Genomic DNA, 23,503 nt, shown 5'->3' on the forward strand with positions numbered 1-23,503 from the left:
TTGTCTAAGGAGAATTTAGCATTTAATCCCTATTTGTACCAAAGGTGTCACAGGATCTTTAAGCAGTCAAGACCCCGTTTGTAACATTTCATTGAGAAACAGATGATTCAAAACCCCTACTTAAAATAATTTGAAAAAAAAAAAAACCACAAAAAACAGTCCCCTAGAGAGAAATAATGGCTGCAGTGAGAAAGTTGCTGGTGAGATTGACCCAGATCTTCAAAGGTATTTAAGTGCCTACCTCCCATTGATTTAAAATGGAACTTAGGAGCCTAAATACCTTTGAGAACCCTGACTTTAATATTTTCCCTGTATGGCACTTCAAAAGGAACAAATAAGCATTTGACATGCTGGTCAATGGAAGGTCTTTGTTTACATTAACAGGTTACATTAACAGTATATGGAGGAAGTGGTTTGTTAGTGAAGCACAGAGAAATATGCGGCATTTTTACCAACTGATGAAAGGACACTTTCCCCCCACCCAAAGCAGAAGTTCAGATAATTCCTTAAGGATCAGCAGAAATTCTGGTTTCATTCAACTTTGGAAGGCAATGTCTGTAATTAAAAAAAATTCCTTCCTTCCTGGAACAGGAAATGTAAAAATAAGGATAGTGTATTTCCAACTTCTACTAAGGGAGGTGAGAATATAGCCACTTCTTTTTGCCACAAGACTGTATGTACATCTTATTTCTTGAAAGAGATAGATTTCAAATGTGCATGTCCCCATATAATAATAAATATGGTGAACTAAACAGTTTCAAATATAAATATGCTTATATGTGTTTCTTTTTACAGTAGCATATGGACAAGATATGAAGGCATACAGAACTTTCATCCATCCTGATTTCCAAGGCAGCTGCAGCATGTGCTACTGGACTAGACATGGGACTGAGAACAAGGGATTCCTGTGTTCTGACTAGGGTTGCCAACTGTCTAATCGCACAAACCCAAACACCCTTGCCCTGCCCTTTCTCCGAGGCCTCACCCCCTGTTCACTCCATCCCCCCTCCCTCCGTTGCTTACTCCCCCCCACCCTCACTTACTTTCACCAGGCTAGGTCATGGGGTTGGGGTGCAGGAGGGAGGGCTGGATTAATGCAGGGCTTTAGGGGCTGCAACCCAGGGCCTCGGGCTAAGGGGAGCCCGCAGGACACTGGTCCCTTGGCGCCCCCGCACTGGTTGGAGCCTTGAGTGCCGACTTCACGGTGTGCCCCTGCAGCCCCTAGGCCAGGGACTTTCAGGGAATCTCTGCGTGCTGCCCTCACCCCCAGCGCAGGCTCCGCAGCGCCGATTGGCCGGGTACTGCAGCCAATGGGAGCTGTGGGGGTGGTGTTTGTGGGCACCATGCAGAGCGGCCTGGCCCTCTGCCTAGGGGCCGGACATCCTAGCCACCTCGGGGAGCAGATCCTGCCTTAGCCCTGCTGCGCCGCTGACCAGGAGCTGCCCGAGATAAGCGCCTCCTCGCCGGAGCCTGCACCCCATCCCACACCCCAATACCCTATCCCAACATGGAGCCCCCTTCCGCACCCAAACTCCCTCCCAGAACCTGCTCCCCAAACCTCCTGCTGCACCCTAACCCCCTGTCCTATCCCTGGCCCCATCCCAGAGCCCACTCCCCCCAGCTGGAACTGCACCCCCTCCCACATCCCAACCCTCTGCCCCACTCCCCCACTCCAAAACCCCAGGGGCCCCACAAAATCTAATTGTCCCAGGCCCACAGGAGAGTTAATCCGGCCCTAGTCCGAGGGGATGTTGGGTGAGGGTTCTGGGAGGGAGTTTGGGTGTGGGGTGCAGGCTCTGGGCTGGGGCAGTGGGTTGGAGTCCAGGAGGAGGGGTGCAAGTTCTGGCTGGGTGGCGCTTTCCTAGGGAGGCTCCGGAAAGCCACCAGCACATCCCTCTGGCAGCAGCTCCTAGGCGGGAGGGACAAGGGGTCTTTGCATGCTGCCCCTGCCCACAGGCACCTCCACCGCAGCTCCCATCGGCCACAGTTCCTGGCCAATGGGAGCTGCGGAGTCAGCATTCAGGGCGGGGGCAGCGTGCAGAGACCCTCTACCCCCACCCCCAGGGGCCATAGGGACGTGCCAGCCGCTTCCGGGAGCGGCGTGGAGCCAGGGTAGGCAAGGGGCCTGCCTTAACCCCGCTGCGCTGCCAGACATTTAGTGACTAAAATCTCCTGGTTTTGCTTCAGTAGCCTCTGGGAGATAGAGCCTGATTCCGGGAGAGACTCAGCGAAACTGGGAGTTCTGACCTTGGCTTGGACATTGACTTTCCCTGTCCTCTTGGTCAACTCACTTAAAGCTACATTTTTAAAAAGTGGGTGCCTCCGTTTTTGGGTGTCCAACATGTGCCTCATTTTCAGAAGCATTGCACACCCAGAAATCTAGTTTGCAGTCAGCAGGAACTGCAAGCATTCTGACAATCAGAACTCAAGCATCTCAGATTGAGCATCCAAAATCTAAGGCCACTGAAAATCAGAGGACACCTTGTAAAACATAGACCTTAACCTTTCTGCCTTGGTTTGCCCACCAGTACAATAGTGACAATAATCCCTATCTCACAGAGAGGTTATAAAAGTTAATGGAAAGCATTATAAGTCCTAAATTTAGCAAAATATATATAAACCCTCCTGCAGATGAGGACGTAGAATTCCACCTATTTGGGCAACAGTCCCTTGCAAAACACTTCCCAAATCTTGGCTAATAGGAATAGACTCCAATATAAGCAGCCCCTGCTCTGCGTCTCCTGCACAGGAGCCAGAGGAGCAAATTCTTCAGGCTGGACTTTGGGGGGCAGTCAGAGGATAAAAGAAAGGAGTCAGTTATGTTTGAGGGGAATGGAGGTGGAGAAAAAGTGTTTCACAGGTCCTCCCAAAACACTAAGGCCAGCTCTGCTCCCTGCCAGTGCTGGATAGTTCTCTCCTGAACATTTGCTAGGGCTTTCTTCGGCCTGTATTCAGCTACTTCTGGAAATATGATCTGTATGATAAGCTGGAACTGAGTCAGTGCCCCTAGACTAGGGGACAGGATACAGGAGGACTTTATTACGACTTGGTTTCCTGGAGGGAAGTCCAGTCAAAGAGGTGGCTTGCATTCTCCCCGGGGCTATTGTTCATTCAAACTTGGACGCTGGCCTTTTCTGTTTATTTATCCAGACTGAGCATCTCCTTGCCTGCCAGTCCTTCTGTATACAGTAAACAATGGCGGCTTATTGTAATGGTAATAAATGCAGCAACAGCTATGACATTCCTCCTCTTCCTAGGATCATCTGATAATCTGAGTTCCCTCTTCCTGCTTGTTGCCAGGCTCAGGGAAGAACAAAATAATATGTATATTATAGAATTTCATTCCTTGTCTGAACAACTATATATAGGCACTTTCACCAGTAGAAAAAGCTGTGGTTAACTTGAAATTTTGTTTGTTTTTGTTCAAAGTCCCATTTTCACTTGCTCCTGCCTTTCTCAAAGATTCTCCTTTGGGGCTGGAATTTGCCATGCTTGCCTCTGTGATTTGTGTTTGTGTTTCTGAAAGAAAAGTTTGAGGAAGATCTTTTCAATTGTTTTTGAGATACAAGTGTGAGTATGAGGTACAGTAACTCCTCGCTTAACATTGTAGTTATGTTCCTGAAAAATGTGACTTTAAGTGAAACGGTGTTAAGCAAATCTAATTTCCCCATAAGAATTAATGTAAATAGGGAGGGTTAGATTCCAGAGAAATTTTTTTTCACCGGACAAAAGTCTATAATATATATACACACAGTATAAGTTTTAAACAAACAATTTAATACTGTACACAGCAATGATGATTGTGACGCTTGGTGGAGGTGGTGAAGTCAGAGGGTGGAAGTGGGTGGGATATTTCTCAGGAATGCCTTACTGCTAGCACTCGGCTGAGCCCTCATAACATATTGTTGGTAATGTAGCCTCACACTCTACAAGGCAGCATGAATGGAGGGAGGGGAGACAGCATGGCAGAGAGAGGCACACACCGTGTATGAGAGAGATGGACGTGCATTGCCCCTGTAAGTATGCAGTAGTACATTGCCTTTTTTAAGTAGATCAGCAAGGGGAGACAGCAGCTGCTGCCAGCAAGCTCCCTCCATCCTGAGCCCTCTCGTGTCCCGTCCCCCTGGCTCTATGGAGATGGGATAAGCAGGGGGCAGGAGCAGGGGGACACCCTGACATTAGTCCCCTTCTTCCCCCCCTCCCTTTGCACAACAAGCTGGAGGCTCTGGGGAGCAGCTCCAAGGCAGAGAGCAGGAGCAGCACATGTCTGTGGGGGGAGGGACAGCTGAACTGCCCCGCAATTGATAAGCCTGCAGGGCGGCACCGGGAACTTAGGGGAGCTGATGGGGGGCTGCTGGCCCACCCCGATTCCAAGCCCCCATCAGCTAGCTCCAACGGGCTGCTCTTCCTGCAAGCAGTGGATAAAGCAGGCGACTGCCAAACAACGTTATAAGGGAGCACTGAGCAACTTTAAACGAGCATGTTCTCTAATTGATCAGCAACGTAACAACGAAACACCATTGACCGGGATGACTTTAAGTGAGGAATTACTGTACAGGGAAGAGACATGGTGGGCCAGATCCAGAGCTGGTGTAAATCAGTGTAGCTCCACTGGCTTTTGTGCTCAATGATGTAAATGGAGTTGCAACGATTTACACCAGCTTGGGACCAGGCCCTTTCCCCTTCTCCCCCACTTAAAAAAGGAAAAGGAAAAAAAAAATCTGACTCTTTTTGACACCATGCAGATAACTCCAAATTGGCTGAGCTTTGCAGTGCCAACCTGTGAATGACAGTTTCCCTCAGCAAGGTGGCTTCACTTTGCAAAGTTTTAAAGAACAAGGATAGAGAAATAACAGGGACAGACATCTGAAAATATTTCACCTGGCCTGCACAGTAAGTAGAAAGTGCTGATGTGGCCAGCCCTTATACATACGCAGCTCAGAAAGCACATACAATTAAATAGCAATTAATCCCTCCTTAAGAGTCCATTTTGCCATGATGCCTACAGAACCCAACCTGCTGATAACAGGTAGGGAAGTGACAAGTGGTGCCTGTTCCTCTTTTCCTTTTTCCTACTATCCATCCTCCCTACCTCTTTCCCTTTATAAAAAATCCGATACAGGTAGCTAACTAAAGCTGTACTAATTCCTCACCATATTCATTTGTTTGTATGTTGTAGCCTCGTCTTCTACCCTTGGTCTGGTTGCATCTTTAGACTGAAAGCCCTTCAGGGCAAGGGTTTTCTCTTTCCTATGTCTGCACTGTGATCTCAGTCCCGCTGTGACCAGTCCCGTACTATACATATTTAATGATAAGAAGCATAGTGGCTGAGATGGAAGTGCTGGGCTTTCCCCTATTTTCAGTTGCTTGTAAGGATTTTTTAATAAAGGGGATATGGTGTGCAAGGGCCCCTCACACATATGTACATTAAAATGCTGCACGCCCTCCCAATCCCCATATATATGTACACACACTGTAACTCCTTCCCCAACCCACTTTAATCTTGTGGTTTCTTTGAGTATTATTTCCCTCCCTCCTTCTCCATTTTGCTCCAAACCAAAGAAATTCCATAAAACAAACAAACACAAAATCCAACCCAAAATCCCCTATGCGAATGCAACAATTATCAGGAAACACTTAGCTGAGAATGAACTCTCACCTTACCTTAACTTTGTCCCCTTTGTGCTTATGTATCATTATATGGTCTTTAATTTGCAACATGTTGTATATTATACTGAATGTCTTTGGATTCAAGCTCCTAGGATCCGTTCCCTCAGAACGCTGTGGGTTATTTTCTCAAAGCTTCTGCAAGAAAGGGTTTGTGTACACGGGGAAATTGCCCAGCAGAACTGTACCAGTGTAATTATACCACTGTAGCGGTACAACGGTAACTCCCTGTGTGGACACACTGCTCTGGAATAAAAGTTACTTTTTTGGTACAGTTTAAATTGTTTCCAGTGTGACATGAGCTATACTGAAAAAAAACTCTCATGTGTGCACGTGGGGGCAGTTGTACTGGTGTAGCTATAGTGGTATAATATTATTGCTATAGTTCCTCTGGTCAGTTTTCCCAGTTAGACAAGCCTTAAGCTGCTGAGGTTTTCCTCTCTCTCATCCTAGTCACTCCCTGGTGAGGAAGAGTTGAGAGTTCTGAAAACCATTGAAGAGCAGACTAGAGAAAGTACAACCATAATTCCTTTTTAGTTTCAAAAAGTACAGTGGCTATGGATGTCTGTAGCAATCACAGAGCCCCTTTGGGCCCGATTTACAGATGTGAGTGCCTGAGTCACAGTGCTCAGTTCTGTATGTGCATGTTAGGCTGTAAGTGACTACAGAAAGACAGAAAGGAGTAATGGCACTGCTAGCTAATCGGCAAGAATTTCTATGCTGCTAAATCTGGTGCAGTTGACCGGGTGTTAGCAACCATAATTTAGGCAGCGCCTAAGCTAAGGAGCAGGAGTTGTGTTTCTGACTTACCTAGTGGATGCTTTATCCTAGTGTTGGGGTGGTAATTTCAGATAGCTGGTCACATTTTATTGTGCTTCCTCCCGGTAAAGAAGACCTAATTATTTCTGCGAGGCAAGGCAAATTTGTCAAGGTGGGATGCAAGCTGTGCTGCTTGTGCAAGGAGATAACACAATGGGAAACTTGCTTAGAGTGGGAAACGAGCGTCTGCTAGTCACCCTGCTGGTGGTGTGAAGCCCAGATAGGCTCATGGCTGTCTCCCATTCCTCGCTGAACAGAAATCCGTCAGAGGCACGGTGATCATTTCCAGTATGACACACGATTTGTTATTGTCTCAGACTAAACCAAAGTTTTCATGCTTCTCAGCTCGGGAGGCGACCATGCCTGTGCACTATATCCTCACCACCTTGCCAGCCTCAACGGGCCCTGAAAATAGCATTAAACAAAGACCAGTGGTTTCTTCTTCTAATTTCAATGAATAAGTCTTGGGTTCCAGATGATGGCAATCTACCCCCAATGGCAAAATAACCATGTTCAATATGCTTGCATTTCAGGAACACAGAGATCCATTTCACACACAAAAGCATAGCAGCCGTTGCATGGTCAGAAAGGCCTGTGCAGACTTGTGAAGGGAAATGCAAATGACCACTGTGAGGCATGGAGTGAGTAAGGGAAGGTATCTTAAGAGCTGTTCCTAAATGATGGGGCTTCTCTAAAGAACTCTGTATAACACCCAGTGTGCTTTGACATTCATTCACTTATCAGAGTCATCCCGCTCCCAGTGAGTCACTTGTTCCGCTCCCCTGGAGACTCGTCTCATATTGTATCCAAAACCACTTGATTGGTTCATATCGTTTTAAAAGGAATGGACAAAACGTAGTGACCAAAAGTTTTTGCCATCTGAGAGCTGATCCATGAAACGAGTTAACAAGCCACAGTACAGTCGCTAGTTGACTGGTGTCTACATCACAAAAAACCACCCCGCTGCAGTAGGCTCTTGGCAGTCTCTGTGGAGCAGCATCGCCTTGGCTGGATCCTAAACAACCCTCTTGCTCATAGAGGTGATCCCTCTGTGTCTGGGTCGAGGCACATTGGTGGGCACACAGTGGGGAAGGCTGCACAGCTGTTGAGTGTGCCTTTTCTTGAGCCTCCTTTAATCAGCCCTGAATTAATTAAAAAGATAAATTAAGAAAAAAAATTAAAAAGAAAAAAATCAAGTGCAAAAGGGCAAGAACTCCATAGTGTCATTTCCAAATATGCAAGATACAAGAAAAGAGGATGGGATGGCACTTTTTCAGTGGTTCTCAAACTTATTTGATCGCACCCCTTTCTTTGTGTCTGTAGTTTATGCCCCCCTGCCATACACGTTCATATTCCAGTTAAAGAAAAATCAAGCTGCAACTCTCACTAAATATTAAAAACGGTAAGGCATTGGTTCAAACAGAGCCAACGATCCATTGTAATAAGAGCAAAAGCAAAACTGCAATTGTGGTCAATGCTTCCAAATTAAATGTGCATACTGTGTCGTAGCAAACGGATTAATGTACAGATGGCAACGACTTTTGTATAATGCTCTGCGAGCTAAACAGAAATCTGTCAAAATGCACAGTACCATCTGAGGACTTGATATGTCTGGATGAATCAGCACTGCCAGTTATTCATTGCTATGGGTAAAATGTGCACTGCACGTTTTTTTTTTTCCCCCTCCTAAAGCTTCTCATGTCTCCCCAGAATACATTCTGTGTCTCTTCCCCCACCCCAGTTTGAGAACCTCTGCTTTACATCATCGTGTTAGGGCCTGGCCTGGGTATAAGTGCTTTATGAGCCGCTGTAAACAATTATCAGCCACTGATGAAGAGGCACTGGGAAGAGTTTGGATGCTACATGTCATTTTTATGGGACAGTGTGGGTAAGAGACAGTGTGTGTATGGGGGTGGGCCACTCATAGAGTGAGGACAGAAGGCCTGTGTAGGTGCAGTCACACTTAGAACAAGGTACGGGTCTCTGTGCTCTTGCTCTACAGTCTGGTGTGGAGTGGAGCTATGGCAACCCAGCCTTGAAAGAAGCATGTCTACATGGAGCAGCTCCTGTCCAGGGCTGGATTTAGGGACAGCTGACCCAGATGACCCCCTGGGGTGCTGGGCTTGGGGGGTGCCAGGATTGGGGTGCTCTTTTTATTGTTAGCAACAAAAGGGAACATAGAATATTTGAAGTAAAATGTTTCAGGTATTTTGTATGTGGATCCATTTTTCACTAATCTCCTAGAATGTTCTGGGCCTTTGTAGAATCTCGTGAAAACTTCCAGACTTTCTGAGAACTACATTTTCCTTGAACCTCCTAGAATGTGGTCAGCCGTGCCCTTGTGGGTATTTAAGTGGCAGTGCATCACCAGTCAGTCAGTGAGATATAAGGATGAACTGAAATGAATGACAGGTTTCAGAGTAACAGCCGTGTTAGTCTGTATTCGCAAAAAGAAAAGGAGTACTTGTGGCACCTTAGAGACTAACCAATTTATTTGAGCATGAGCTTTCGTGAGCTACAGCTCACTTCATCGGATGCATACCGTGGAAACTGCAGCAGACTTTATATATACACAGAGAATATGAAACAATACCTCCTCCCACCCCACTGTCCTGCTGGTAATAGCTTATCTAAAGTGATCATCAGGTTGGGCCATTTCCAGCACAAATCCAGGTTTTCTCACCCTCCACCCCTCCACACAAATTCACTCACTTTAGATAAGCTATTACCAGCAGGACAGTGGGGTGGGAGGAGGTATTGTTTCATATTGGATCCTTGCACTGAATCCAGTAGCTTTCTTCATGCCTTGTCGTTGCCATTCCTTCAATCGGTTGTGTCAGATGCAGCATCATCTTCTTTAGATTCAGTATCCTCTTCAGAGTACTGCAAAGGACATGCTTCCTGTTTTCACCATCAGATGCAAGATCCTTATAGGTTTCAGAGTAGCAGCCGTGTTAGTCTGTATTCACAAAAAGAACAGGAGGACTTGTGGCACCTTAGGGACTAACAAATTTATTTGAGCATAAGCTTTCGTGAGCTACAGCTCATTTCGTCGGATCTTTATAGACAATGGTACAAATCTGACTGTGAGGCTGGTAAGTGATACTCACTATTTTATCACTTGAAAATGCCATTGGCCAGTCTCTGATGCTATGCTTCAGTTTGGAAGGGCAAAGGCAACAAAAACGACCTTTTTAACTAAAAGACTAGGGTTAACATTCTAAGGCTGTCATCTACTCTAACGCTATTTAATACTGGGTCCACCCAATGTTGGTGCACAGTTCAATTTCTTGATGTTAATACATTTCAGTTATTCTTAAAATTAAAAAGTTTCTATAAGCTTAGAGGAAACAAAATTTTTTATTTGCTTATATATGGCATGAATAATTACAGATTTACAGATCCTAGCATGCATTTCGTGCATTGAAGTTGTGAAATGGGCTACAAATGCAATAAAAATTAAGGTAATTAAAAGTTTTAACAAATGGGGTGTGTGTGTGTGAGAGAGAGAGAGATCATTTGGTCTAGGGCCAGCCCTGCTCCTGTCAGTTTGGTATCCAAGTGCCATGAACTTGTCCTTAATTCACAAATGGCCCAATCATCTTTTCCACTTCTGAGAGAAAAGTGGACCCAGGTCAGGCTTCTCTTGCCCTGGGGAAGCAGAAGGGGAAATGCTCTCCTTTATGTTGCCCCACAATCTAGATACCCCACTACAGGAGCACCTTTGGAATAGAAACGGGAATAGCCAGACTGGACCAGATCCGAGTGTCTTCTCTCCTTCCGTGGCAGCACCAGATGCCTCAGAGGAAGATGTAAGAACCTCACAGTAGATTGATGTGGCTTAATCTGCTTCCTACAGTAGATCTCATCCTGATCTCTATTAGTTAAAGAAGCTCTGAAGCATGAGGTTTAATATCCCTTCCAAAATTATTGTTAGTATTAACTATTGTAACTGTGAATATTCTTCTTATACATATAGATGTCCAGTCCTTTTCTGAATCTTGCTAACTTCCCAACAACTTTCTGTGGCAATGAGTTTCGTTTCATAGTCTAATTTAATATTGTAGGTCCCTTCCTCACACTATCTCATGGGAATTCCCAGTTTACTGTGATTTGATATTACATGGTGTCTTGTGCTGCTGAATGGAAAGAATGAACAATTTGTGGCTGTGAATGTTTGTCCATGTTCTTAGCTTTACAGGTTTCAGAGTAGCAGCCGTGTTAGTCTGTATTCGCAAAAAGAAAAGGAGTACTTGTGGCACCTTAATCTGATGAAGTGATCTGTAGCTCACCAAAGCTTACGTTCAAATAAATTTGTTAGTCTCTAAGGTGCCACAAGTCCTCATTTTCTCTTAGCTTTACAGTATCATTTCCAGCAAAGGTCTGCATGAGGACAGTGCGTTGCATTGGCTTTTTTCTTTTTACTATGATTTCTGGTGTAACTGTAGAATATTGTACACAAACACTTCTTTAGTCCTTTTCTCTCTTTAGATTTTCCCTCCCAGAGGGCTAGTCTATTTGCCTTATCTCTTACAGGTTTGCTTCAGACATGCCAAACAGTGTCCTAAAGTGGAGAAAGCCTTAGAACCACAGGAGTTAGAGATGGAAAATCCCTCAACGTAAGATCGGTTAGCCCACACACACCATCAACCAATGCAGAATTTGCCTAGATACACTAGCGTTATGCTCAATCTCATTTTAATTGTCCCAAGCAATAGGGCTTTCAGAGTGACTATTCTACAGCGTAACAGATTTCATAGCCAAAAGACTTTTAATGGTACTCATCCTACATTTTATTTTGCTTAATTTCAGTCCCTTATACCATTACTCCTAATTATACACCCTTGTGCCTCCCTAAATAGTCTTCCTTTCTCCTTGGTGTTTTACACCTCAGATAGTTGTAGACTCTTATCTTGTCCCCCTAGCACACCTTGGCACATTCAGATCTTAGGTCTTTACTCATTGGGCAGAGTCTCCAAAACCTTGATAATTTTTGTTGCTGTTCTATGAGCAACCCCATGCTTTCTGATAATGGGGTGCCTAGAATTGAATGCAGTGTTTCAGATCTGTTTGCACCAGGCTATACAGGCTATACAGAAAGGCACCATTATCTCTGGTTTCAGAGTAGCAGCCGTGTTAGTCTGTATCCACAAAAGGAAAAGGAGTACTTGTGACACCTTCGAGACTAACACATTTATTAGAGCATAAGCTTTCGTGAGCTACAGCTCACTTCATCGGATGCATTCAGTGGAAAATATAGTGGGGAGATTTTATATACAGAGAGAACATGAAACAATGGGTGTTACCATACAGATTAAGACGGCTGTTACTCTGAAACCTACCATACAGACTGTAACAAGAGTGATCAGGAAAGGTGAGCTATTACCAGCAGGAGAGCTCCACTCCCAGTCATTACACAAAGTAAAACTATTTCCCCTTGTTTATTTCTCCTCCTACTGTTCTTGTAAACTGCTGGAAATGGCCCACCTTGATTATCACTACTAAAGGTCCCCCCACACCTCCCCCTCTCCTGCTGGTAATAGCTCACCTTTCCTGATCACTCTTGTTACAGATTGTATGGTAACACCCATTGTTTCATGTTCTCTGTGTATATAAAATCTCCCCACTGTATTTTCCACTGTATGCATCCGATGAAGTGAGCTGTAGCTCATGAAAGCTTATGCTCTAATAAATTTGTTAGTCTCTAAGGTGCCACAAGTACCATTATCTCTGTCTCTGTGACTTATGCAGCTCAAAATTGCATAGGTCTTTTTGCTGTCATCTCACATCAGAATCATGTCTAATGCCCTGTCCACTCTCCAGCTACTTTAGGTTGTGTTCAGCATTACCACTTCTCAGAATCCTCCCTCCCCCTGAATATCTGTGATTCAGAGAATCTGTAATACCGCCACACTTTTCCATGTGGAATCACATTTTGTTTCCTGAATCACATTTTGTACTAGAGTTTTGACTTGCCAAGCTAACAGGATAATGCTCTTTGCATGCACAATCACAGTCAACCCTTTCAGAGGGCTCTTAGGAGTTGAACACCACTTCTCCCTTTTGCCAGAAATCACCTTTAAGCAGCAGTAAGTATTGTTACATATATCTAAGAGGTGAGTAACTGAGGCATAAAGTGGTGATATGATTTGCACAAGGTCACACAGCAAATCAGTGTCTGAGCCAGGAACAATATTCAGAATTCCTGACTCCTTATTCATGCTCTCTAGCTATTAGCTCTGTAGGCAGAGCGACAGTGTGGTCTAACTTCTGGGAAGCGTGTATTACAGAAAACAGGTAGGATCAAATATCCATGATAAAGTTACACAGTGTGCTGCATCCACATGGATTCAATCTTTCACCCGACTGAAAATATAAAATATATTATAAGCCAAACCAATAAAAGGTCATGTTTTTTAGTGACACCTCTTGTGGTTTTGCCCTCTTTAGAACAGCATGTGTGAGAGCAGGACATCTGAGTGGGAGAGGGCTGCAGTCCTATAGCAATCTCGCTGTGGGGAGGATGTGTGGTAAAAAAAACCCAAGCAAAAATTTCTGCAGCAATTTCGTGCATAGCTGTTCAATATGTAAATGGCTGTGATAACATCTTTGGTGATGCTGATTTGCAGTGTTCTTCAATTCTTTTAATGATGCTTTAATCGGACCCTATAGGGAGTAAACTCCTCTGTCCCACAGTCTGTTTGTACTATGCTGTTTGATCAGGTGCTAAGTATTGTCGTTTTTTAGATGATTGCTTTTCTGAGTGGTGTAAGGAGTTTCCATCAGGATCAATCTTCCTGTACTTTTTCATGACTAGAAGAAAAGGAATACTAGTGGCACCTTAGAGACTAACCAATTTATTTGTCTCTAAGATGCCACAAGTACTCCTTTTCTTTTTGTGAATACAGACTAACACGGCTGCTACTCTGAAATTTTTCATGACTGAAAGGCAAAATGAAGCTGTTAAAATCACCTTCCTTGCCCGTTAATCTGACCACAGCACCTCGCTCTTTGAATCCTTCCACTGGCTCTCCCTGACACCCTATTAAGTGTACATTTCCTGTCCTCCCCTTCAAGGTCCTTCACATCTCTAACCCTCCCTTCTTGTCTCATATCACATGGCCATCTCACTGCCTCTACTCCACTAACAAAGTTAGGCAGCCGGGACTGGATTAAGTCAATTGCGGGTCCCAAGCACACCATGACAAAGGGGTCCCTTTTGGCCCCACCCCCAACTTGTAATGGAAGTCATAGGGTGCCCTCCCACCTTTCCTGGAGAGGCCTGGACAGCAGTAATGGGGCCCTTTTCCTCCCCAGGAGTGGCAGCAGGGACTCTCTTCGACCCCCTCTCCTCCAGAGAGGCAGAGCTGGCAGCAGAGGGTGTCCTCAGTCCTTAACACAAAAAGAAAAGGAGTACTTGTGGCACCTTAGAGACTAACCAATTTATTTGAGCATGAGCTTTCGTGAGCTACAGCTCACTTTTGAGCTGTAGCTCACGAAAGCTCATGCTCAAATAAATTGGTTAGTCTCTAAGGTGCCACAAGTACTCCTTTTCTTTTTGCGAATACAGACTAACACGGCTGTTCCTCTGAAACCAGTCCTTAACACAGTGTATCTGCTTTGGTGGGTGGAGTAGGATCACCTCACTTTTCTCCTCCTGACACACACAGTGTCCCCTGCTGGGATGGGGTTGGCAGGAACTCCCTTGAGAAGTGGATCTTGGAGTTAGCACCCCATTGAAATTTACTACACTCCCCTCCTTCAAATCCCTCAGAACCCATTTCTGCCATGACAACTGATAGGAAATTCATTAATTTTGGCTTGGTTAAAGGGCAGATGAGGAATAAGTGACACTTTATCTACTTGGAATAGTTAACAAGTATACTGATATATAAAAACTGTGTCTTTGTATGTCACATGTTTTTTTCGGGGCAGGAACACAGGGGAACATGTCCTTTGTTCAGCCTGATTGGAACTTTTAGGCACTTATTCAGTAGTAATACATCCTGTTTATATAGCCTATAGCAGCGTTTCTCAAACTGGGGTTCATGAAGGTACTCCAGGTGGTCCATAGGCCCCACTGATCAACTCCTCCCCCTCCTTGGCATGCAGGAGGCACTGGGAGGGTGAGGGAGGAGGGGGTGGAAAGAGGTGGGGAAAAGGAGGGGCAGGAGTAGAGCAGGTCGGGAAGAGGTGGGGTGGGGCCTTGGGGGAAGGGGTAGAGTCAGGGTGGGGCCTGGGACTGAGTGGGGAACTTGGGGGTCCACACATTTTTAAAAAAATCAAAATGGAGGTCCTCGGGTTGCTAAAGTTTGAGAATGCGAGCCTATAGAATAACAGTGAGGCTCCTTAGAGGGAAAAATACAGCTACATGATTTTAGCTGTACACTCTGATTTGTCTCTAAGGTACAGAAATGTGGGTTACATTAATTTGTTACACATATTTAGCACCACTTATTTAAAGATCTTGATGGGCATTAAGTTAGACTCACAACACTCCTGTGAGAGAGGCATTAATGATACCTTTTTATAGGTAAAACCGAGGCATAGAGCTATTATGACAGTTTAAGGGGGAGGGACAGCTCAGTGGTTTAAGCATTGGCCTGCTAAACCCAGGGTTGTAAATTCAATCCTTGAGGGGGCCATTTGGGATCTGGGGCAAAAATTGGGGATTGGTCCTGCTTTGAGCAGGGGGTTGGACTAGATGCCCTCCTGAGGTCCCTTCCAACCTTGGTATTCTATGATTCTAAGTAGCAGCCCTGTTAGTCTGTATTCCCAAAAAGAAAAGGAGGACTTGTGGCACCTTAGAGACTAATGCATCCGATGAAGTGAGCTGTAGCTCAGGAAAGCTTATGCTCAAATGAATTTAGGTTTCAGAGTAGCAGCCGTGTTAGTCTGTATTCGCAAAAAGGAAAGGAGGACTTGTGGCACCTTAGAGACTAACCCATTTATTTGAGCACAAGCTTTGTTAGTCTCTGAGGTGCCACAAGTCCTCCTTTTCATAGAGCTATTAGAAGCCCATTCCTGAAGTCAATGGCCCCAAGGATGCAGGTGGCATGGACATTTGTGCACTGGGCCCCTGCTAGCTTAGCCCATTGCAGGCTCAGGGCTCAGGTCAGCTGCACAGTTGGGAAGAGAAGGCACTAAAGGCAGTAGTCCCAACATCCAGTGTGTTGGTCACAAGTGTGCAGCTCAGGTACACAGCTTAGTTAACAGAAGCAGAACTCTCCTAATGTGTTAGCAAGAAAGGGAGGCGTTGTGCATGTGGCTTTGTTTGTTTGTTTGACAAACTTTGGGCTTGGTCCTGCAAACACGTAAGCACGCGGGGCACCTGAATCGCCTGGGTGGCTCCACCGAACCCCGTGGGACTGTTTCTGCGCGGAACAGCGACTCCTGCGTGTGTTTGCAGGGTCGGGGGGCTGTGGCGTTTCGGAGGCGCTGCCGGACTCCGGCTGCTGCACGTGAGCAGCGTTTCAGCGGCGCCCTGCCCAGGACCGACTGAGGAGCACTACCGCTAAGCAGAACAAACTGCGGGGAAACCGGCCGCCACCAGAAAACCGCAGAGAAAGCTGGAAAACAACCCAACCCACCTATCGCGCGCTGGCTTTCCATTTCGGAGGCTGTCCAGCTGAGCAATGTCCCAGAGGAGCCGCAGTGGCTCCATCTCTCTCCGTAATTCGTGTCCCCGGCGAATTCCTGCTCGCCTTCCCCCTGGGTGTGCTCGCCATTTGGGCTCAGACCCTGCCAGGCTCTCAAAAGCGGACTCCGCGGAAAGCTGGGAGAGAAGCGCTATTTTTGAAGTGAAATTCGTTGTTCTGTTGAAAGCATCCAAGATCTGATCATATTAATAAGGAACCGCCTCCTGCCCCCCTCTTAAAGTCACCAAGCCATAATATTTTGCCTTTCAGTTTCCCCCTCGCGGCGTGCTCTGCTTATCTAAACTCCCACCGGAGGCTGGATGCGATTTCAGCACATTGCTGCCAATTAAATGCAGCATTTCAAAACTGTTTGTATTTAGCAACACAAAGTCAGTGACCAGCTCCTTGGCAGGCCAGGCAGGCGCTGTTAAGGGTGGGCTTTAACTGTGCAGACTCAGACATCCCGTGCACGGTGCCCCTCATTCAAATCTATGGTTCCCTCCCTCCCCTTCAAGTTTCCTCTGCTCGGCTTTGTTACACTTGAATGTTTAGCATTAGCTGTGCCGGAGGCAGAGGTGCTCCAGCAGGAAGAGGCATGTGAAACTGTTGCATCTTTTTCTCTCTCTTCTTTTTCTTTCAAGGCCAAAGAACTTAAACTTCCTGAAATAGTTGAATAGAAGCTGAGCGGACTTTTCTTCTTTCCCCAGGAGCTGGAAACTGACTAACAGTTCAAGCAAGCCTCCAAAGCAGAGAGAGAGCAGCGGCACACTTCCTCCAGGGGACTCCCTGGACTTTCCCCTCTCCCCCATTTGTCTCTCCTGGGAGGAGCCAGCAAAAGGCACATTGTAAAAATAAAAACTGGACCGGAGCCGGCAAGTTGTAAAATTCTAAGTGGCATTGGCCAGATCGCGGCGGATAAAATAGAAACTCCTTCACTCCCTGATGTGAAAAGTCTCAGGAGAGAGCTGAAACATTTCTAGCAGCGGTCATCTCTTATTTCCTTCTCCAAAAGCCGCGATGCAGCCCTAACTTAACATAAAAAGGGGGTGAGTGTAAAATACACTTTCATTTTTGTCTTTACACTGGCAATCTAAGGTGGTGGGGGAATGCATTGTAATTCAGCGTAATGCAAAGAGAGGAGGGGAGATCTCTGAGGAGCTACAGCAGCAAATGGCAATCGTGGATTTCGGATCACAGTGTCAGCGTTTGTCTTGCTTGAACAGGAGATAATCGCAAGGTTGTTGCAGTTAAAACGGTCTCTGGTGTGTTAACAAGATGTTTATCTTGAGAGAGTTTGCAGAAGAGAAGTTTGGGTTGTGTCTGACCTGCTATAAGAGCCATGTGCTTTATATTTTAGGCTGACACTTTCAACTGGTTGGGTTGTTTTTGTCCATTTGTTAATGATTACTGAGGCATGGGATGCACTGACAGCGAGAGCCTGCTTGATTCAAAACAAAACAAAAAATGAGCAAGGTTCCCATTAACATAAACAAATAAAAATAGAATCTCCGGGCTTTTGATGTCTTTGAAGAGTGAGTCATCTTGAAAACAAAATGCCTCACTCTATCCCTTCCCCTCAGGAGATACAGTAATTCTGAAATTGGGGGTGGGAAAAAGAAATTTTTCTCTGGCTTTTTCGGTTTGCTAAATGAATTTAATTATAATGTAGCCTGTTTCAAAGAGACTGCAGCCATGTAACTGGCAGAAAGCCTGATTATCACTACAAAAGTTGTTTGTTTTTTTCTGCTGCTGGTAATAGCTCACCTAAACTGATTAGCTTGTTATAGTTGGTATGGCAACATCCATTTTTTCATGTTCTCTCTCTGTGTGTGTATATGTGTATATATGTGTGTGTGTGTGTGTATATATGTGTGTGTATATGTATATATATAAAATCTTCCTACTGTATTTTTCACTGCATGCATCCGATGAAGTGGGTTTTAGCCCATGAAAGCTTACGCTCAAATACATTTGTTAGTCTCTAAGGTGCCACAAGTCCTCCTTTTCTTTTTGTCCTAAAAGGCAGAGAAGAGAGATCCATCCTCTTTAACACCCCCTCCCTCCCATCTTTTCTCAGTACTTGTGTGAAGTTCATTTGTCTGGCTGTTTTGTGAATGAAAGTGGAACCTTTCTTCTTCCCTAATAATTGCTCAGGGTCTCTGTGCACTGGGAAATTTTTGTAACTGGCTGTTTTTAATAGACAAAATGTTAATATTTTCACCAGAGTTCCTATTAGTGGAAAGAATCCCAACATCCTTCTTTCCCCAGTTCTCTGAAATGTCCCAGCACTTGCAACTCTTGTCACTTGCCTGGGCTGGGCAGAAATGTAAATGTACATAATGCAGGTTTTGGGGGTGATGCAGTTTATAACTGCCTATACTTTTTATTATTTATTTATTTTTGCTGGTCTTCTAATCATATGAGCCCTGTCCCTGGATTTTGTGCATTTTTGTTTGTCAGCAACAAATTCTGAGCATAGTTGTAGACAACACTATAATTCTGTGGTATGAAAGGTTTCAGTTATGCTAAACTCACCAGTGTCTGTGGTTCAACACATAATATCTGTTTACAGTGTGTGTGTGTGTATGTTTAGAGTATATAGTCAGTTATGACTTCAGCTAGGTTGCATAAATTCAGCACAGAAATTGATCCATAATCTTTCTTTTCCTATCATAGAAGCCACAGAGAAACTTTATCATAGGCCACAGTGGTATAAACTACTTCTTGGTTAGTTTCATGTCTTCATTGTTCTAATATTTATTCAAGATTTTTCCCTAAAAATCCCCAGACATTCTAATAGCTTTACAAATATAAGTCAAATTCTGCTCTCTTTACCCATGTGAGTAACTTCATTAGCCTTGTCTATGTACAAAAATGACCTGTGACTGACAATGTGTGTGAGCAGTCGGTGCAGCGCTGAACATAATCTGTCCTGGTCTGCAGTTGCAGTTAAACCATTTCAACACCAATTCAGCTGTACCTGTCATCAGTAGTGGGAAACTTCTCATAATACAGACAGTGTTACTGACTTCTATGTGAGCAGAATTTGTTCCACAACATGTCAGTGCAGCCATCTCTGGGGTGGAATGCACCAGTCATTTAAAGGAGTACACAAGAACAATAGGCCATTGAAATTGTTTGGGACTGTCAGGAAGAAATACTTTTATCCAAGTGTTTTGGCAGGGGGAATTTAGTTAAGCAGAATGCATTTACCTGTGCTGGAATTTCCCCAGGACAAGGTGGTTAAACCTTCCTTAAACCTTCTATGTCACCTGAAAAGTGACATGGGCTCAGTTTTGAAAACCTCATTAATTTATTTCTCTCTTCCCCAAACCATTGAGTTTTTCTAGTGCCTTGATTTTGTGTATTAAAGCCCCCTTTTGGGGTAGTGTTGGTGGCAGGTTTTAGGGGCTGGATCTCTTTTTCATCTCTTCTTCCACCCCAGACTTTTCTTTTGTCCTACCTCTTTCGGATGAGCCATGTGCTTGTCTTTACTTATTGCATCTGCCATTTAAAATCAGAAGGAATAGCTTGGCCTTCTTAAAATTAGTGTGCTGGGGCTAGGGAAATCTTACCCATTTCCTGTCCTGACTACTGTAAATGAGGATTCCAGGTGAAGTTTTTATAGGCTCATTTGTATGAGACTATTAAAATGCTTGTGTGGTGAAACATATTTTTCAGACGTTAATATAGTTTTATTGTTCCTTTTTATTAGGAGGGAACTATGTAAAATGTCAAATGTTTGGGTTTTCCCCATAACAAACAAGCATATATTTTCCCTGTTTTATTACCCTCACCACAATGTTATCCTGGATGTCTGGAGCAAAGTATATCTTGGACAATAACTGTAAGGATCCCGGTAATAAATATTTAACAAATCCCTGGTCACTTACAATTTCATGGTTGGTTTCAGAGTAGCAGCGGTGTTAGTCTGTATTCGCAAAAAGAAAAGGAGGACTTGTGGCACCCTAGAGACTAACAAATTTATTTGAGCATAAGCTTTCGTGAGCTACAGCTCACTTCATCGGATGCATTCCTGGTTGTCGCTATGTTGCTTCTCCTGGCTGCTTGGAACCTCAATAACAGCAGGGATAGAACTATGATCTTCTGCTTTGTGAGCACAGGACCCTATTATGTGAACTAAAGGAAAATCTCCATTAGCTGTCGCAGTGTAGGGCAACAGGGCACACAGTTCCATGATTTTAATTCATTTCCATTAGAGTCCAGTGGTATGTGCAGCCACATGCCAGCTCTTCCATTATACATCGTATGGTATGTACATTTGAGGATCTAAAATATGGCAGTAGATTTTGAGATGGAAATAGAGATTTAATTAGATCTTTATTTCTTTTAATCCAGTAAGGTAGAATATCTAAAAGCACTTTTATTCATAGTGTTTGGGCTCAGTTTCCCTGATTAACACCATTCATAAGTTCTAAGACCATTATTATCTAGTCTGACCTCTTGCATAATGCAAGCCATAGAACCTCACCCAGTAATTCCTGCATCAAACCCATAGCTTCTGATTGAGCTGTAGCACGACTCTTAGAAAGGTATTCATAATTTCTTCTCCCATTGAATGTGTCTAAGAACATAAGAGCGGCCATACTGGGTCAGACCAAAGGTCCACCCAGGCCAGTATTCTGTCTGCCGACAGTGGCCAATGCCAGGTGCCCCAGAAGGAGTGAGCCTAACAGGTAATGATCAAGTGATCTCTCTCCTGCCATCCATCGCCACCCTCTGACAAACAGAGGCTAGGGACACCATTCCTTACCCATCCTGCCCAATAGCCATTAATGGACTTAACCTCCATGAATGTATCTAGTTCTCTTTTAAACCCTGTTATAGTCCAAGCCTTAACAACCTCCTCAGGCAAGGAGTTCCACAGGTTGACTGTGCACTGTGTGAAGAAGTCTAGGGTACTATATTTTATATGAAGAAGATAAATCAGGTTCTCCCATTTACTTTCTCATAATACAAGAAAAAGGGGACTTCAGACGTAATGCTTTTTTGTTACACAACCCATAATTAACATGTGTCACTCACTGTCACAGGATGTCATTGCCGCCAAGATTTTAGTAGGATTGAAAAAGGGACTAGATGTGTATATAGCTAGGCAATGATGCGTTTGCGGTATGTTCAGGTTACAAGCCAATCACTAATTGATGGGGTTAGGAAGAAACTTCCCCAGAGGCAGATTATTCCATAATTGTACAGTGTGGGAGTTTCTGGCACCTTTGTTTGAAGTGGCTGGTTCTGGCCACTGTCAGAGACAAGACACTCGGCTAGATGGATTTGATCCAGTATGGCAAGCCCTGTATTCCTAGTCTTCTGCCCATCAATTATGAAAACTTTCAGTTCAAAATGGTTTAACTTGGGACACTGTGGTGGAATTCTTAAAAGAACTGTTGGTACATCAACAGTCAACAAAGCCCATTAGAAAACCTTCTATCGCTCTGTAAAAGCAAATAAAGAACTGGAATGTGGCTATTTACAGTGTAGTTGACAGCTAGCATGGGTATCATAATTGCACCCACCCTTCAAGATAAAGGCTCCTTTAAACAGTTTTGTGTAACCAATTAATGGATTATACAATGTCAGTTCAGATGAGTTCCAAGACTCACAAGGTTTATTTTCAAAACTGAAGGGCCCAGTAATAAAAAGCTGTGTTGCCATCACTCACAATATTGGGTGTTTTTCTTGAAGTCCCAGCTTCCAGGGACCCTCAGCTTCCATTAAAAAAAAAAAAAAGTTTCTAGCTCCTATAGTTGTAAGGAACAACAATTTGAAAACAAGAACCAAGTCTATCTCACAGGCTCCGAAACCAGACTCAAGTAATAGAACTCAAAATCGATTAATTTTTTAAAACCTTTTGGTTTTTAAGTCAGTCACATGATTCTTGGGGGGCTTGACTCATGATTTTTGAACATTTAGGGTTGACAGTGCTGTTAACCACATAAGTATGGTGGTGTTGTCTACACTAGATGTATTGTCTTAACATTTACCACTGGTGAGAGTGCAAGTGTAGATTTTACACACTAAGCAGACATGTGCTGTGATCCTGTTTTAGTGTTTGTCTAATGGAGGATAACAGTCTACTACTGATGCAAGCTGAGAGGTTATCTTTAGTTCAGATGGTAGAGGTCTGTGTTGAAAGTCTTCACTTCAAACAACCCCTGTTGAAAAGCCGTAGGGAGGGTTGTTCTGTAAACAGGGCTTGTACAGCCACTGGGGTTCTCAATGGCCACATTTTCTAACCCAGGGATAAACAGATGGTGAAAACACCGGTGGCTGGTCTGTTCAGGTTCTCCCACTGTTGTTACTACCAGTGGAGCTGCAAAGGTGGGAAATGTTAAGGAAGTGTCCAGTGCAGAAAAGGTTTAATTTTGCCAGATCACTTCTACTTATTGTATGGATGGACCTAAAAGATTTGTGTTTATTTAAATTGGACTAAGTCATGTCTAAAGAGATCTTGCATTTGCTCTAATTAGCATCTCATGGGCAATAAAATGTCATTAAATTTAACCTGACATGGCTTGCGTGCTTTAACCTGTGATGTGGGATTTGTTTTAATTGAATGTGAGCAGTTGATATGTTGAGCAGCTACATTTTTCTTTTTCTTTTTAAAAAATATCATGTTGCCAGATTTCTCCATAGGCAGAGCAAAGCTCTTCTAATCTTCACAAACTGTTCTGTGTGGCTAGGACAGTACGCTTTGTCAGAATGAATACATTTACATGCTTCCTGGAGTTTTGCTGCAGATGTTACTGGTATCATTGGAGAGAGACTGAAAACAGGATACAGCAGTTGAAAGTTCATGTTGGTTTTTGACTTTGAATACGTAAATGTGCTAGTTATTCCTCAGGCCGGCCAAGACCCCAGTCATGCAAAACATGTAGGTCCTGTCTACACTAGAAAGTGTTGTTGCTTACTCGTGGTGCATGAAAAATCCACCCTCTGGAGAGACATAGCTATGCTGACCTAACCCCTGGTATAGACAGCACTAGATTGAGAGCAGAATTCTTCCGTTGATCTAGCGACCACCTTTCAGGGAGGAGGATTCGTACGCCGACAGGAGAACACCTCCCGTTAGTGTGGAGAGTATCTACAGTGACGTGCTACCGTGGCACAACTGCAGCGCTGCAGCTGTGTCACATTTGAAGTGTAGACAAGCCCTATGTCTTCACGGCCAAAAAAAAAGTGTGATTTTGCAGGGAATAGCTGGAGTTAGCTATCTCCCGGTAAAATTCACGCGGAGACAAGGTATAAAACAGTTCCCTCTATGGGTTTTCAGCAAGGTTTGAAGTGAAGACCTTCAGCATAGACCTCTAGCATTTGAGTTAAAGTTCCATGTAAAGTTAAACCCCTTAGCGGTAGGC

The 23,503-nt window shown here is 44.3% G+C and overlaps 1 protein-coding gene across 7 annotated transcripts in view; it reads left to right on the forward strand.

Annotated features, from left to right (window-relative positions):
* The first annotated feature begins 2,025 nt into the window (after positions 1-2,025).
* Positions 2,026-23,503, forward strand: part of PRR5L (proline rich 5 like) — an 86,637-nt gene continuing 65,159 nt past the window's right edge. For 2 of the 7 annotated variants that reach the window (XM_073347993.1, XM_073347999.1), the window contains exon 1: positions 15,891-17,170. The gene's annotated coding sequence lies outside the window, so the exon portion shown is untranslated. Of the gene's footprint in view, positions 3,582-12,555; positions 12,576-15,883; positions 17,171-17,319; positions 17,362-23,503 lie in introns of those variants that run through there. The other 5 variants (XM_073347995.1, XM_073347996.1, XM_073348001.1 and 2 more) reach the window with 5 other exon arrangements.

This window comes from Lepidochelys kempii, chromosome 6, assembly GCF_965140265.1.
Source record: "Lepidochelys kempii isolate rLepKem1 chromosome 6, rLepKem1.hap2, whole genome shotgun sequence".
Taxonomy (NCBI): Eukaryota; Metazoa; Chordata; order Testudines; family Cheloniidae; genus Lepidochelys; species Lepidochelys kempii.